Raw genomic sequence first — 16,466 nt, 5'->3', positions numbered from 1 at the left:
GCATCCTGAACTATCTCGACGACTGGCTGATCCAAGCTCACTCTCGAGACCAGGTTTGCGAACACAGGGACCTAGTGCTCCGGCACCTAGCTCGTCTGGGCCTTCGGGTCAACTGGGAGAAGAGTAAACTCTGCCCCGTGCAGAGGATCTCTTTTCTCGGTATGGAGATCGACTCGGTCGCCATGTGCGCGCAGCTTACGAGCGAGCGCGCGCAGTCACTGCTGACTTGTCTTCGTCAGTTCGAGGGCAAGAGTGCGGTTCCACTGAAACTTTTTCAGAGGCTCCTGGGGCATATGGCATCCGCAGCCGCAGTAACGCCGCTGAGATTGCTTCATGTGAGACTGCTTCAGCTTTGGCTTCGCGATCGAGTCCCGAGGTGTGCATGGCAACACGGCACACTCCGAGTCCCAGTGACTCCAGCCTGCCGTCAGACCTTCACCCCGTGGACGAACCTCAATTTTCTACGGGCCGGAGTGCCCTTAGAACGAGTTTCCCGGCACAGATGCCTCCACCACGGGCTGGGGCACCATGTGCAATGGTCATGCTGCCGCGGGCTCCTGGACAGGACCCCAGTGCCTTTGGCATGTCAATTGCCTCGAGTTGCTGGCGGTACGTCTCGCCCTGCACCGCTTCCATGCGCTGCTCAGGGGTCAGCACGTACTAGTCCGATCAGACAATACCGCAACAGTAGCGTAAATCAACCATCAGGGTGGTCTACGCTCCCGCCGTATGTCGCAACTCGCTCGCCACCTCCTCATATGGAGTCAGAAGCATCTGAGGTCACTTCGAGCTATTTATATCCCGGGACACCTGAACCAGGCGGCCGACGAGCTGTCTCGAGTTCGACCTCTCGCTGGAGAATGGCGACTCCATCCCCAGTCGGTCCAGCTGATTTGGGATCAGTTCGGGGACGCACAGGTAGACCTGTTTGCCTCCCACGACTCGTCCCATTGCGACCTGTATTATTCCCTGACCGAGGGCACGCTCGGCACGGATGCACTGGTGCACAGCTGGCCGCGGGGCCTACGCAAGTATGCGTTTCCCCCAGTGAGCCTTCTTGCACAGACCTTGCGCAAGATCAGGGAGGACGAGGAGCAGGTCATTTTGGTTGCCCCGCATTGGCACAACCGGACCTGGTTCTCCGAACTAGTACTCCTCGCGACAGCACCTCCCTGGCCAATTCCTCTGAGGAAGGACCTCCTTTCTCAGGGACGGGGCACCCTTTGGCACCCTCGTCCCGATCTTTGGAACCTCCACGTGTGGCTCCTGGACGGGACGGGGCAGGTTTGAGTACCCTACCACCAGCGGTGGTGGCTACCATCACTTCCGCTAGAGCATCGTCCACGAGACATGCCTATGCGTTGAAGTGGAACCTCTTCGTCAACTGGTGTTCTTCTAAACATCAAGAACCCACGAAATGCCCCATCAGTGTTGTGCTTTCCTTCCTGCAAGAAGGGTTGGAGCGAAGGCTGTCTCCCTCCACCCTGAAAGTGTATGTTGCCGCCATTGCCGCACATCACAATGCAGTTGATGGTAAGTCTCTGGGAAAGCACGACCTGATCATCAGGTTCCTGGGGGGGGGCGAGGAGACTAAATCCTCCTCGTCCTCCCCTCGTACCCTCTTGGGACCTCTCAGTGGTTCTAACTGCCCTGCAGAGTGCTCCCTTTGAGCCTCTGCAATCAGTGGAGCTTAAGTTCCTGTCTTTGAAGACAGCGCTCCTGGTTGCATTGGCCTCCATCAAGAGGGTAGGGGACCTGCAGGCATTTTCGGTTGACGAAGCGTGCCTGGAATTCGGGCCGGCTAACTCTCACGTGTTCCTGAGAACCCGGCCTGGATACGTGCCCAAGGTTCCTACCACACCCTTTCGAGACCAAGTAGTGAACCTGAAAGCGCTGCCTTTGGAGGAGGCAGACCCAGCCTTGGCACTGCTCTGCTCAGTACGCGCCCTTCGTGCTTACGTAGACAGAACGCGGTGTTTCAGGACCTCAGACCAGCTCTTTTTCTGTTATGGTGGGAAGCTGAAGGGAAAGGCTTTCTCAAAGCAAAGGTTATCTCACTGGATAGTGGATACCATTGCTTTGGCATACCAGCAGCAAGGTCATCAATGCCCCCTTGGTGTGAAAGCCCACTCCACTCGTAGTGTGGCTTCGTCTTGGGCTCTAGCGCATGGCGCCTCGCTAACAGACATTTGTAGAGCTGCAGGCTGGGCGACACCCAACACATTCGCGAGATTCTATAATCTCCAAGTAGAGCCAGTTTCTTCTCATGTACTCGCTTCAACCAGCCGGTGCTAGATTCTGCTCAGGTGTCTTCGCTTGCTCGCCATTCCTCTCCACGGACGGGATACGTGCGATTATCTTCTCAGGTGAGTCTGATAAGCTCTGAGTTCCTCCAGCACTGGTTACGTCAACGCCTGAGTTATGCCAATCTGCCATAACGCAGCTTTTGCGCTTGACTAGGTGCCTCCATGTGCACGGTCCCCCTTCTGGGCGACCCCCACATGTGTATTCCACTGTAAGTCTCTTTTTGAGCGTGTGTCTTTCCCTTGGCAAGCCACCTTGCCACCCCTGGGGTTTAAATATTCCTCCTGCGGCTGGACACCTCAGTGATACTCCATATGCATCCCTCTGGGTCATATGTGTCTCTCAAGTCCCCCCCTTATTGGTGAGGCATAATTGCATATTTCTCCTGAGATATGCTTCCCAGTGTACCTTGGTATTCCTGTGTTAGGTAGGACTCCTTCGTTCGTGCTAGTCTCACAACAGGGAGCTCAGACTTACGCAGGGCACTGGATGACAGCCGAGGTGGCGTGATTAGACTGGAGCCCCAATCGTCGTCATCCGACGTAACTCGGAGTGACCACGAAAGGGAACGTCTCGGTTACGGATGTAACCCTCGTTCCCTGAGTGGGAACGGAGACGTTACGTCTTCCTGCCACTTCCGCTGTATCGCTGAAAAGCGTCTGAGTTCAGTCTCGGCTCCTCAGCGAAGACATATCTGCATGTTGCCAGCGTACTTCCTTTATACCCCCTGCGGTGGGCGGAGATATGCTATGCAAATTCCGCAGACCAATGGCATTTCGTTGCCATTGGCTCGTTTTATATACTCGAAGGTGAGAGGCTTCTAAGCGAAACCCCAATCGTCGTCATCCGACGTAACGTCTCCGTTCCCACTCAGGGAACGAGGGTTACATCCGTAACCTAGACGTAACTTGTGGATCAGTGCTGACGCAAGACGCAAACTGTTTTGAACGATTCAGTCCGATTTAGTGTACTGGTTCGACCAGTTCACTAAAAAGAACCGGTTCAAAAGAACGATTCGTTCATGACCTGGACATCACTACAGTTTATGCAAGCATATTCGTCAAATTCAAGTGCGCAAGGTTTTCATTCACATGTGTTTTTCGCCACTCGCACGCAGAGCACACACATAGCGGCGCCAACAGTCTGACACACACACATAGCATATTGTTTTGCCACATGGAGCTCGCATAAACGCACGGATTTACTCCAAAGCATATATCTGAGCATCTCTATCATGGATCGTCAACTACAGAAGAGATTTGGTGGTGTTTTGCAGAAAGTGATGATGAGCAGCGATGAAGAGCAGCAGAAAGTAATAGGATATTCATTATAACTAGATGTACCGCATCGCGGTACAAAATATGACCGCCGCTCAGGCCTACACTGGCTTTTCACAAAAATAAATGACGTGGAGTAATTTGGCTGTATTGCGTGTTTATGTATATACCTAAAAAAAGTAATAGTATGTGCATGTCTGTCTGTGTGTGTGTGTGTGTGTTTGTGTATGTGTGTGTCTGTGTGTGTGTGTGTGTGTGTGTCTGTGCGTGTATGTATGTGTGCACGTGTGTGTTTGTGTGTCTGTGCATGTGGATTTGTATGTGTGTCTATGGGTGTGTGTCTGTGCGTGTGGATGTCAGTGTGTGTGCATGCTTGCATTTGTTTGTATTCCTGCATGTGTGTGTGTGACAGTATCATCCTAAACCAGCAACCCTTCGCTCAACAGCACCATCTACAGGCCAATGAGTGTACAGTCACTAAATGTGCACATAAATGAATTTATTTTATACCCCCCCATGGATGAAATTCTACAAAACTTAGCAGAGGATACCCCCAGAGGATGTCAAGTTAATCATACACATGAAATATGGTGCAGTTCTGAACATCTCCACTGAAGATAGGGGCGATTAAAGCAGAATAATATTGCATTTTCATTTTTTATGGGAGGGGCGCAAATCACAAATGAGTGATTATGGGCTAGGTTGATGTGGGCCCTTAAGAGTGGGCCCTACATACCATAAAAATTTCTTCATCCTCGGTGCCACGGTTCAGGTAGTTATTTAAGAAGAACTGCATTTTTTTGGGTTTAGCGCGGGGGGGGGGGGAGTGGCCCCCGGGGACCAAACGAAATTTTTCCGTAGAAGTCTAGTGGGGCTACATGCCCACCAAATTTCATGTTCCCCGGTGTTTCGGTGTCCCTGGTATCGTTGACGAAAAATTTACGGGGGCCCCAGCGCGGGGGGGGGGGGAAGTGGCCCCCGGGGACCAAACGGAATTTTTCCGTAAAAGTCTAGTAGACCAACATACCATAAAAATTTCTTCATCCTCGGTGCCACGGTTCAGGTAGTTATTTAGGAAAAACTGCATTTTTTTTGGGTTTGGGGGGGCCCAGCGCGGGGGGGGGGAGTGGCCCCCGGGGACCAAACGAAATTTTTCCTTAGAAGTCTAGTGGGGCTACATGCCCACCAAATTTCATGTTCCCCGGTGCTTCGGTGTCCCTGGTATCGTTGACGAAAAATTTACGGGGGCCCCAGCGCGGGGGGGGAAGTGGCCCCCGGGGACCAAACGGAATTTTTCCGTAAAAGTCTAGTAGACCAACATACCATAAAAATTTCTTCATCCTCGGTGCCACGGTTCAGGTAGTTATTTAGGAAAAACTGCATTTTTTTTGGGTTTGGGGGGGCCCAGCGCGGGGGGGGGGAGTGGCCCCCGGGGACCAAACGAAATTTTTCCTTAGAAGTCTAGTGGGGCTACATGCCCACCAAATTTCATGTTCCCCGGGGCTTCGGTGTCCCTGGTATCGTTGACGAAAAATTTACGGGGGCCCCAGCGCGGGGGGGGGAAGTGGCCCCCGGGGACCAAACGGAATTTTTCCGTAAAAGTCTAGTAGACCAACATACCATAAAAATTTCTTCATCCTCGGTGCCACGGTTCAGGTAGTTATTTAGGAAAAACTGCATTTTTTGGGGTTTGGGGTTTGGGGGGGCCCAGCGCGGGGGGGGAGTGGCCCCCGGGGACCAAACGAAATTTTTCCTTAGAAGTCTAGTGGGGCTACATGCCCACCAAATTTCATGTTCCCCGGTGCTTCGGTGTCCCTGGTATCGTTGCCGAAAAATTTACGGGGGCCCCAGCGCGGGGGGGGAAGTGGCCCCCGGGGACCAAACGAAATTTTTCCGTAAAAGTCTAGTAGACCAACATACCATAAAAATTTCTTTATCCTCGGCGCCACGGTTCAGGTAGTTATTTAGGAAAAACTGCATTTTTTGGGGTTTGGGGGGGCCCAGCGCGGGGGGGGAGTGGCCCCCGGGGACCAAACGAAAATTTTCCTTAGAAGTCTAGTGGGGCTACATGCCCACCAAATTTCATGTTCCCCGGTGCTTCGGTGTCCCTGGTATCGTTGACGAAAAATTTACGGGGGCCCCAGCGCGGGGGGGGGGAGTGGCCCCCGGGGACCAAACGAAATTTTTCCGTAAAAGTCTAGTAGACCAACATACCATAAAAATTTCTTCATCCTCGGTGCCACGGTTCAGGTAGTTATTTAGGAAAAACTGCATTTTTTTGGGTTTGGGGGGCCCAGCGCGGGGGGGGAGTGGCCCCCGGGGACCAAACGAAATTTTTCCTTAGAAGTCTAGTGGGGCTACATGCCCACCAAATTTCATGTTCCCCGGTGCTTCGGTGTCCCTGGTATCGTTGCCGAAAAATTTACGGGGGCCCCAGCGCGGGGGGGGGAGTGGCCCCCGGGGACCAAAACGAAATTTTTCCGTAAAAATCTAGTAGACCAACATACCATAAAAATTTCTTCATCCTCGGTGCCACGGTTCAGGTAGTTATTTAGGAAAAACTGCATTTTTTGGGGTTTGGGGGGGCCCAGCGCGGGGGGGGAGTGGCCCCCGGGGACCAAACGAAATTTTTCCTTAGAAGTCTAGTGGGGCTACATGCCCACCAAATTTCATGTTCCCCGGTGCTTCGGTGTCCCTGGTATCGTTGACGAAAAATTTACGGGGGCCCCAGCGCGGGGGGGGGGGGGGGGGAGTGGCCCCCGGGGACCAAACGAAATTTTTCCGTAAAAGTCTAGTAGACCAACATACCATAAAAATTTCTTCATCCTCGGTGCCACGGTTCAGGTAGTTATTTAGGAAAAACTGCATTTTTTTGGGTTTGGGGGGCCCCCGGGGACCAAACGAAATTTTTCCTTAGAAGTCTAGTGGGGCTACATGCCCACCAAATTTCATGTTCCCCGGTGCTTCGGTGTCCCTGGTATCGTTGACGAAAAATTCAGTAAGGTGACGGGAAAAAAAAAAAAAAAAACTTTGACAATCCCTATATGACCGCTTTCGCTAGCTATGCTAGCGGCGGTCATAATTATCAGTTTATTGTAATTTATTTGAGTAAAAACACTTTTGTAATTACAAATGTTCTAAAACATTTTTTTCTTCTTTTTATATATTTTATACATTAGTTGGAAAATGATCACTTCTGGAATGTCTATACATGTAGTATAGAATTAAGAGAATATAGTTCAAATGTTGTGCTGAAATCTCTTTTTTTTTTTCTTGTGTGGTTTGAAGGGCAGAACAGTTCTGAATTGCTATACATGTATGTAGTGGGCCTATGTAGTGTTTACTCCTTATGTCAAGTGGTTGGGTGCCAGGTGTCCATTTGGAGTCGCCAAATTGCGTTTTGGAAAGGACGCCTATACTTTTCTTGAATAAAAGCCTACAGAAACTACATTTTTGGGAGTATCATCCTCAAATTTGAATCAAAACATGGTCAGACATTCAATTTTATCTTTATGGTGTTTTCAGGCCCTTAACATAAAAGTCTAATCAAGTTTTCCCTAAGTGAAGTCCATTCAAAGAAATTGTGAGTCACTTTCATATAAATTTTACCTTGTTGTACTCTGTTCCTATGCTACTTTGAGTTATAATGACTCTTGGGCAACAAAGTTTCAAGTGCCTATTTTTAAAAAAAGATCTATTTTAAAAAGTTATGAATGTGGACCATAGGGTTTAAGAGCTACAGACATTTGTATATGTCATTTTCAGAAAATTCTCAAAAATAGGGGTGCTGGTTAAGAGATTAAATGATTTAGTGTAAGTTTGTCCGTACAAGCACAAGACGTGAAAGAGAATTCAATTTAGTACTCACGCGCTGTCCGAGACACAGATTTTCGGGCGCGCACTTCAGATGTTTGCGTTCATTAAACTTCTTGACCTGGAAACATCCCGTAATAATGTAGGAAACCACTTGTTATACATAAATCAGGAAACAGTTTATGTTCTACTTACATATACGGTTTAGTTTTAATCAAAATGACACGTGCTGAGTGAACGATCAGCAATCATGAGCCTTCAACAGAAGTACTCTCTCTCTCTCTCTCTCTCTCTCTCTCTCTCGTCAGTTAACGTTATATATGCCTCGTTTTTCCTTCATTTGCCTTTGACATCCGACTGAACTACAAACTTTCCACTGTTGTCTGTGAAAAAGGGATGCGCTCAAATGCATCTGCCGCTGAGCGCTCAATCCGTTTTTCTCTTATCAGCTCGCGCACACAGCTATATAGCCGTTACTATATTTTGTTTAATATTCCACTAATTACATACATTTACTTCATAGACAGTCTTCTCTTTTATCCCCATTATACTCTCTGTTGTCTGTTTCTTTGTCTCTATCGACTTCAAACATGTGTTGCTCAGTCAACAGAGTTTTGAGAAAAATCATGTTAAATTGATGGATTGCTCCTGTCTGCCTCGCTGCCTGCTGTGAGTTTGTTTGCTTCGGTGCTGTAAGCTCCGTCTTAGCCTCATATTTCCTTGTTTTGAACCATCATTTACTAAAATTTCTAGTTGTTTATACTACTACTACAACATCTCAGATTAACCTTACATTGCTAGCTTCCGTTACTACTAGCACAACACGCTAGTAATTCGATAGCCTGTTAACGCGCCACCTGTGCGCTCAGCTATTTTTATTTATTTATTTTCTCGCGTGCGCCCGCGCCTTTGAGTTCATAAAAAGCTCAGGTGAGTAAGAATCACTCAACAAACACGGTGAGTAATGTCTTGTCCTGTTATTGTCACCTGCACTTCATGTCATATGTTTAGCATAGCCTTCTCTGTCGGCAATATAGGATTTATATGTGATAAATGCAAGGAGACAGTCAGGCTGACAGAGAAGATTTCAGAACTAGAAACGCATCCAAATTTTAATTGAGGATAGTAAGAGTGCTAGAGCTTTAGATACTATTTTGGATGCGCCTAGCATAGTGAACACTTTACATGAGTCGGTTCCAGCTGAAGTAGAGCCTGTGCAGCCGGGCAAATGGGTGACAGTGAGGGATCGCTCTAGTCGCGGATCTAAAAACCACTCTTCCGTTCCGATTACCATAACAAATCCATTTGCCCCGCTCAGTGAAACACCCACTGAGAATGATTGTGCCCTAGTTATTGGCGATTCTATTACACGGAACGTGAAAATAGAGACACCAACCACCATAGTCACATGTTTGCCGGGAGACAGAGCGCCTGACATCAAAGCAAATTTAAAAGTGCTGTGTTAATATTAAAGAGGTGTGTGAACTCGCAAGTACGATGTCAAGCACTGTAATCTACTCTGGCCCCCTTCCTGTTTGCAGGAGTGATGAGATAGTCAGTAGATTGTGTTCGCTTAACGGTTGGCTGTCTAAGTGGTGTCCGCAAAATAATATAGAATTTATAGACAATTGGAAAAGTTTTTGGGGCACACCTGACCTGTTGAAAAGAGATGGTATTCATCCCTCCTGTGATGGTGCTGCTCTTCTCTCTAGTAATATGGCACATAGTCTTAGAGCTCAAACATGACAATCAGGGGCTCAGGTCAGGAAGCAGACAGACTGGCTAAACCGACCGTCTGCTAGCGGCCTCGCGTCACCAAGGTCAGATAAATCCCATCACATAGAGCCTCTTTCACCTAGCTATCATCATAAAGAGACTGTGTCTGTTCCCCGAATTTGGAAATCCAAAAAACGTTTAAACCCATCTAAGGTTAAAAATTTAATTGATGTTCAACAAATAAAAAACAGCTACAGTACTATGCATAAGTTTAGACACCCATACTAAAGTTGACTAAAAAGAGGAATAAAAAAATCATCTTTTGGAAACTGAACTTAATGCCTTAATTAAAAAAATTAGGAAAAATCCAACCTTTAAGGACACCAATTTTCTTTGTGAATGAATAATGTATCGTAAATAAATAAATGTTCTTCCTTAAAATACAGGGTGCATAAGTTTGGACACCCCTATGTTAAATTCCCATAGAGGCAGGCAGATTTTTTTTAGGATACTATGCATCCTGATAAAGTTCCCTTGGACTTTGGAATTAAAATAGCCCCACATCATCACATAGCCTTCACCATACCTAGAGATTGGCATGGTTTTATTTCAGTTAGCCTAATAGCTTGATTTGCGTTGAGAGATGATCTTATGGAAAGTACCCCATGCCAATCTCTAGTTATGGTGAAGGCTATGTGATGATGTGGGGCTATTTTAATTCCAAAGGCCAAGGGAAATTTATCAGGATGCATAGTATCCTAAATTTTTTTTTTTTTTTAAATACTTAAAAATAAAAATCTGTTTGCCTCTATGGGAATTTAACACAGGGGTGTCCAAACTTATTCACCCTGTATTTTAAGGAAGAACATTTATTTATTTACGATACATTATTCATTCACAAAGAAAATTGGTGTCCTTAAAGGTTGGATTTTTCCTAATTTTTTTAATTAAGGCATTAAGTTTAATTTCCAAAAGATGATTTTTTATTCCTCTTTTTAGTCAACTTTAGCATGGGTGTCTAAACTTATGCATAGCACTGTATAATACAGATGAGCAAATGCTAAAGCTTGGGTTGCTGAATATTCGATCGCTTACTTCAAAAACACTCGTTGTTAATGATATGATTTCAGATAATAACCTAGATGTGCTGTGTTTGACAGAAACCTGGCTAAAATTAAACGATTACATTACTTTAAATGAGTCCACCCCGCAAGATTACTGTTATAAACATGAGCCTCGTCTGAAACGCAAAGGGGGAGGAGTTGCTGTAATTTATAGTAATATTTTCAAAACCACTAAGAAATCAAGTTTTAAATGTAATTCTTTTGAAGTGTTAGTACTTAATGTAAAAATATATAGTATAAATTATAAATCACATTTGAGATTTGTGCTGGCTACTGTATACAGGCCACCAGGGCACCATACAGACTTTATCAAAGAATTTGCAGACTTTCTGTCAGAATTAATATTGACTGCAGATAAAGTACTAATTGTTGGTGATTTTAATATACACATCGATAATGAAAAAGATGCATTGGGATTGGCATTTAAAGACATTGTAAACTCAATTGGAGTTAGACAACACGTGTCAGGACCTACTCATCGTCGTAATCATACTCTAGATCTAATATTATCACATGGAATAGATGTTGATGCCGTTGAAATTCTGCAGCAAAGCGACGACATCTCAGATCATTATCTAGTCTCGTGTAAACTTCATTTAGCCAAGGCTGCAAAGCCGACTCCGTGTTTCAAATATGTGAGACCTATCACTTCTGCTACTAAAGATTGCTTTATTAATAATCTTCCTGATCAGTTTCATCATCTCAGCATCCCAGATAGCTTAGAAGAACTTGATATTGCAACATAAACTTTTAACTCTCTCTTTTCCAGCACTTTAGACACAGTTGCTCCGTTGCGCTTAAAAAAGATTAAAGAAAATAGTCCAACGCCGTGGTACAACGAGCACACTCGGGCCTTAAGAGAGCAGCCAGAGAGATGGAGCGCAACTGGAAGAAAACAAAACTAGAGGTATTTCGCATTTCATGGAAGGAGACCTCAATTGCTTACAGAGAGGCCTTAAAAGCTGCTAGATCTGCTTATTATTCAAACCTATTAGAAGAAAATAAACATAATCCTAGGTATTTATTTGAAACGGTGGCTAAACTAACGAAAAAATAAAGATTCAAGCCCAGAAATTTCCAAGCAACACAGCAGCAATGACTTTATGAACTTCTTCACTTATAAGATTGATAATATCAGGGAGAAAATTATAACTATGCAACCGTCTACTACAGTATCGCATCAGGCAGTGCATTGTAGTCTCCCTGAAGAAAAATTTGATTCATTCGTTTCTATAGGAGAGGAAGAATTTACTAAACTCGTTAAATCATCTAAATCTACAACATGTATGTTAGACCCTATACCGACTAAGCTACTGAAAGAGATGCTTCCAGAGGTCACAGATCCTCTTCTTAATATCATTAATTCATCTTTGTCTCTAGGATACGTACCAAAAACCTTTAAGCTGGCTATGATTAAACCGCTTGTTAAAAAAACGCAACTTGATCCTACAGAATTAGTCAATTACAGGCCGATCTCGAATCTACCTTTTCTGTCAAAGATATTAGAAAAAGCAGTGTCTTCACAATTGTGTTCTTTTCTTGAAAGAAATGATATCTGTGAGGATTTCCAGTCAGGATTTAGACTGTACCATAGTACCGAGACAGCTCTCGTTAGAGTCACAAATGATTTGCTCTTATCATCCATCCGATCGTGGTTGTGTCTCTCTACTAGTGTTACTCGATCTTAGTGCTGCATTTGATACTATCGACCACAACATTCTTTTAAATAGACTCGAAAATTATGTTGGCATTAGTGGAATTGCACTAGCATGGTTTAAATCACACTTATCTGACCGTTATTAGTTTGTAGCAGTAAATGAAGAGATGTCTTATCGATCACAAGTTCAGTATGGAGAACCACAAGGCTCAAAACCTAACGAAACTTAATTCACAAAATTAACGGAATGCATAGCTGATATAAAAAATTGGATGACTCGTAATTTCCTACAACTAAATTCTGAAAAAACAGAGATTCTAATTATTGGACAAAGAACTTCCACACGTAATAACCTAGAATACTGTCTAACACTTGATGGCTGCTCTGTTAAGTCTTCGTCATCAGTTAGGAACCTGGGTGTGCTCTTTGATACCAATCTTTCATTTGAAAGTCATGTGTCTAGTATCTGTAAAACTGCATTTTTCCATCTTAAAAATATATCTAAATTACGCCATATGCTCTCATTGACAAATGCGGAACAGTTAGTTCATGCGTTCATGACCTCAAGGCTCTAGCCTTGAGGTCATGAACCCAGTAGAGCCCAGTAGAGCATTATTGTAATGCTCTACTGGGTGGTTGCCCTGCACGCTTAATAAACAAATTACAGCTAGTTCAAAACGCAGCAGCTCGAGTTCTTACCAGAACCAGGAAGTATGACCATATTAGTCCGGTTCTGTCAAAACTGCACTGGCTCCCTATTAAACATCGCATCAATTTTAAAATATTGCTGATTACTTACAAAGCACTAAATGGTTTAGCTCTGCAGTACTTGAGCAAGCTCTTAACGCATTATAGTCCTTCACGTCTATTGCGATCTCAAAATTCCGGCCAGTTAATAATACCTAGAATATCAAAATTGACTGCTGGCAGCAGATCCTTCTCCTATTTAGCACCAAAACTTTGGAACAGTCTTCCTACCATTGTCCGGGAAGCAGACACACTCTGTCAGTTCAAAGCAAGATTAAAGACACATCTCTTTGACCTAGCATTCACATAATACATTATAAACTTCTATAATTCAATGTTAGGCTGCATACAGCACCATACATACTGTGCATATGCATACTGCATAATGCACCTGTAGATTCGGTCAGCTGGAACCAGGAACACTTCCCATAAATCCTGATGTACTCGTTACATCATAAGAAGAATGGCATCTACGCTAATTTTAGTGTCTTTGTTTATCCCGAGGTTTTCCCGCAGCCTGCCGGATCCAGGCCGTATCCAGATCTGATGAAGGACCTTCGCCTGGACCGATGACAACGCAGTGCTGAAGTGCCAACTAGTCTCTCCCTATGGAGGATCCCTTTACTACTCTACAGATAAAGCGTCGTCGGGAAACTCAATTCGCGTATCTACCCCGAATTGATCAAATTAAATTAAATTCTGTATCAAAAATTATAAGGAAACACCAGTACTTTGTTTAGGCTTGGTTTGTAGGGAATTCCAAACCTGCGCACATATATTCAAACGCACATAACTATAGAACCAATTCTTAATGCGCATGTGAACGCCATCAGCGTTTCTCACAGGATCGCGTTTAAAGTCTGTGTAGAGAGAATGGTGTCGTCTTAGCGGCCCCTAATTTATTAACAAATGATTGTTGCGACGGAAGCGAATCAATCAAAACTAACTTTAGCTGGAAAATAACTTTATTAAAGAACTGCTATAAAGCCAAAACAATCTGTTACCTTAAATAATACGTTTATCTCTGTGAAGCTGCTTTGAAACAATCTAAATTGTTAAAAGCGCTATATAAATGAAGATGACTTGACTTGACTTGACTTAAAGTTTTCTGAAGGTTCCAAAACAAAATCACTAAGCAACTGTAAAATCCCTGATAATAACACATTTGAAACAAACCAAGTCAAAACTCATATCTAGATGAAAAATATATATTCAACTTTTTTTCCATAATACCACAATTGTTTGATAAACATTAATGAGACAGACAGCCTATACATTATGTCCTACTGTATACTATACACATCTGATGTTTTTCCCCAACAGTTAACCAAACGTTTATTTAAGACTTAACAGATAATGTTTGTGTGAATACTCACCAAGACAGATATTTTGAAATACTGTAATTTTGTGTATTTGTGTATGTCGGGATCGAGCTGTCTATGAATATTCACAGAGTTGGAATGCTGTGCTAAAACAGTATTTTGCATGGATTATTAAAACAATGGAAAGCTTTAGGAAGATATACTTCTCAGAGAACCTCAAATTCTACCAAAATTATATGTCAGTAATATAAAAGTTTAAATATAATATGTAATATAATATTTAAATACAACTTTGCACTTTCTAGTCTCGCCAGTTTCAACCTCATGGTTTCACAATTTCTAATGTCTATCCTCTGAAAACTTGCATTAACTTTTCCTTTCAGTGAACATGTAGATTGATTTGCTGTGCATTGTATTAATCTTCTCTCAACCTTTACTCAACACATTCACACTGACACTGCCTGTTGATATTGTTTTAAAATCACTTCTTACCTGGAGTCTCTGTTCCTGATATGGTAGGACGTCTGAGGCTGTAGTTATAGTTAAAGTTCTGCTACTGAGGAAATGTCTCATGAAAAAGTGTGTTGTCAGAAAAAAGTGTTCTCAGAAATGTTGAGAAAGGTTGGAGGGGAGGTGGCCCAGTGGTCATTGCCCCTTTGACCTCGAAATGCTTTCTGGCAGTATATAATCATTTTGTGTGAGGTACAGAATGGAATTTATTAAAATGTTAATTTCTGAAAATTGTATCTAGATCCAATCAGTGAAGTCAGACATATCTCATTAGAACTCATTCATCACGCCTTGAGGCTTGAGGATTCAAATGCATGTTTAAACTGTTTTAACTGAAAGCATATCTTTTTCTAAGGCAGGTTTATAATAACTACGTAAATGTCCTAGTTTAACTAAGGCCTAATCCTGTTTAATCTAAGCCCTGTCTGTGAAACCAGGCCTATATGTACACTTGTGGTCTTGCTGACTTACAGTGACCAAACCCTGCACATTTTCACGACTGGGTGTCCCATTTGTCATTTTAGGTTTCAGAAGGGTGCTCACAACTGTAAAAAAGTAGCTGCGCTTATAAACATGACTTTATACGGAGGTAAGAGGAAAAGAAAAGGTAATCGCAACTATTCTGAAGACAGTCAGTTTCCTTCAGAGATACATGCATATAAATCCCCACCCTATTTAATATTTATCTTTCTTCCTATTTATTTTTCTTCCTATATTCTTCCTGGGGCGTATTCCAGAAAGCAAGGTTAACTTACCATTTGGTAAATCATAACCTCTGGGTTGATTTACCCCAAACCCGCATACCATGAGTATGTCGGTTCCAAAACACCTGAGAAGAGTTAGTTTAATCAATCTCCTACTGGTTACCCAGAGTTAATGTGCGTGCATAAAGGCGTTTTCAATGGCTCGCCGATTTCACGAGTCAAAATGGAAAAAATCCCCTCCTTGAACTGCCACCTTACCGTGGTGGAGGGGTTTGAGTACCCGAATGAACCTAGGAGCTATGTTGTCTGGGGCTATATGCCCCTGGTAGGGTCTCCCAAGGCAAACAGGTCCTAGGCGACGGGTCAGACTAAGAGCGGTTCAAAAACCCTTATGATGCCAAAAAAAAACGAGGACCGTGACGTCGCCCGGTATGGCGCAGCCGGGGCCCCACCCTGGAGCCAGGCCCGGGGTTGGGGCTCGTATGCGAGCGCCTGGTGGTCGGGCCTCCCCCCATGGGGTCCGGCCGGGCTCAGCCCGAAGGAGCGACATGGGGACACCCTCCCGTGGACCCACCACCTGAAGGAGGGACCGTAAGGGGCCGGTGCTAAGTGGATCGGGCGGCAGTCGAAGGCGGGGGCCTAGACAACCCGATCCCTGGATGCGGAATCTAGCTCTAGGGACATGGAATGTCACCTCTCTGGCGGGGAAGGAGCCTGAGGTTGTGCGTGAGGTTCAGAGATTCCGACTAGAGATAGTTGGGATCACCTCTACGCACGGCTTGGGCTCTGGAACCACACTCCTCGAGAGAGGATGGACTCTTCACCACTCTGGAGTTGCCCATGGTGAGAGGCGGCGGGCTGGTGTGGGTTTGCTTATAGCCCCCCAGCTCAGCCGCCATGTGTTGGAGTTCACCCCGGTGAACGAGAGGGTCGCTTCCCTACGCCTTCGGGTCGGGGATAGGTCTCTCACTGTCGTTTGTGCTTACGGGCCGAACGGCAGTGTAGAGTACCCGGCCTTCTTGGAGTCTCTGGGAGGGGTGCTGGAAAGTGCTCCGACTGGGGACTCCGTCGTTCTACTGGGGGACTTCAACGCCCACGTGGGCAGCGACAGTGACACCTGGAGGGGCGTGATTGGGAGGAATGGCCCCCCTGATCTGAACCCGAGTGGTGTTTTGTTATTGGACTTCTGTGCTAGTTACAGCTTGTCCATAACGAACACCATGTTCAAGCATAAGGGTGTCCATCAGTGCACATGGCACCAGGACACCCTAGGCCGGAGGTCGATGATCGAC

General features: G+C 44.9%; 1 protein-coding gene across 1 annotated transcript in view; it reads right to left on the bottom strand.

Moving 5' to 3' along the window:
• Positions 1-14,582, bottom strand: part of LOC311070543 (stonustoxin subunit alpha-like) — a 110,666-nt gene extending 96,084 nt beyond the window's left edge. The window contains exon 1 of the mRNA XM_084094455.1: positions 14,453-14,582. The gene's annotated coding sequence lies outside the window, so the exon portion shown is untranslated. The remainder of the gene's footprint in view (positions 1-14,452) is intronic.
• Positions 14,583-16,466: the final 1,884 nt, after the last annotated feature.

Source organism: Abramis brama, assembly GCF_963993115.1.
Source record: "Abramis brama genome assembly, chromosome: 20".
Taxonomy (NCBI): domain Eukaryota; kingdom Metazoa; phylum Chordata; class Actinopteri; order Cypriniformes; family Leuciscidae; genus Abramis; species Abramis brama.
Note: the sequence above shows the minus strand (reverse complement) of the source record. Positions and strands in the feature narration are given on the sequence as shown.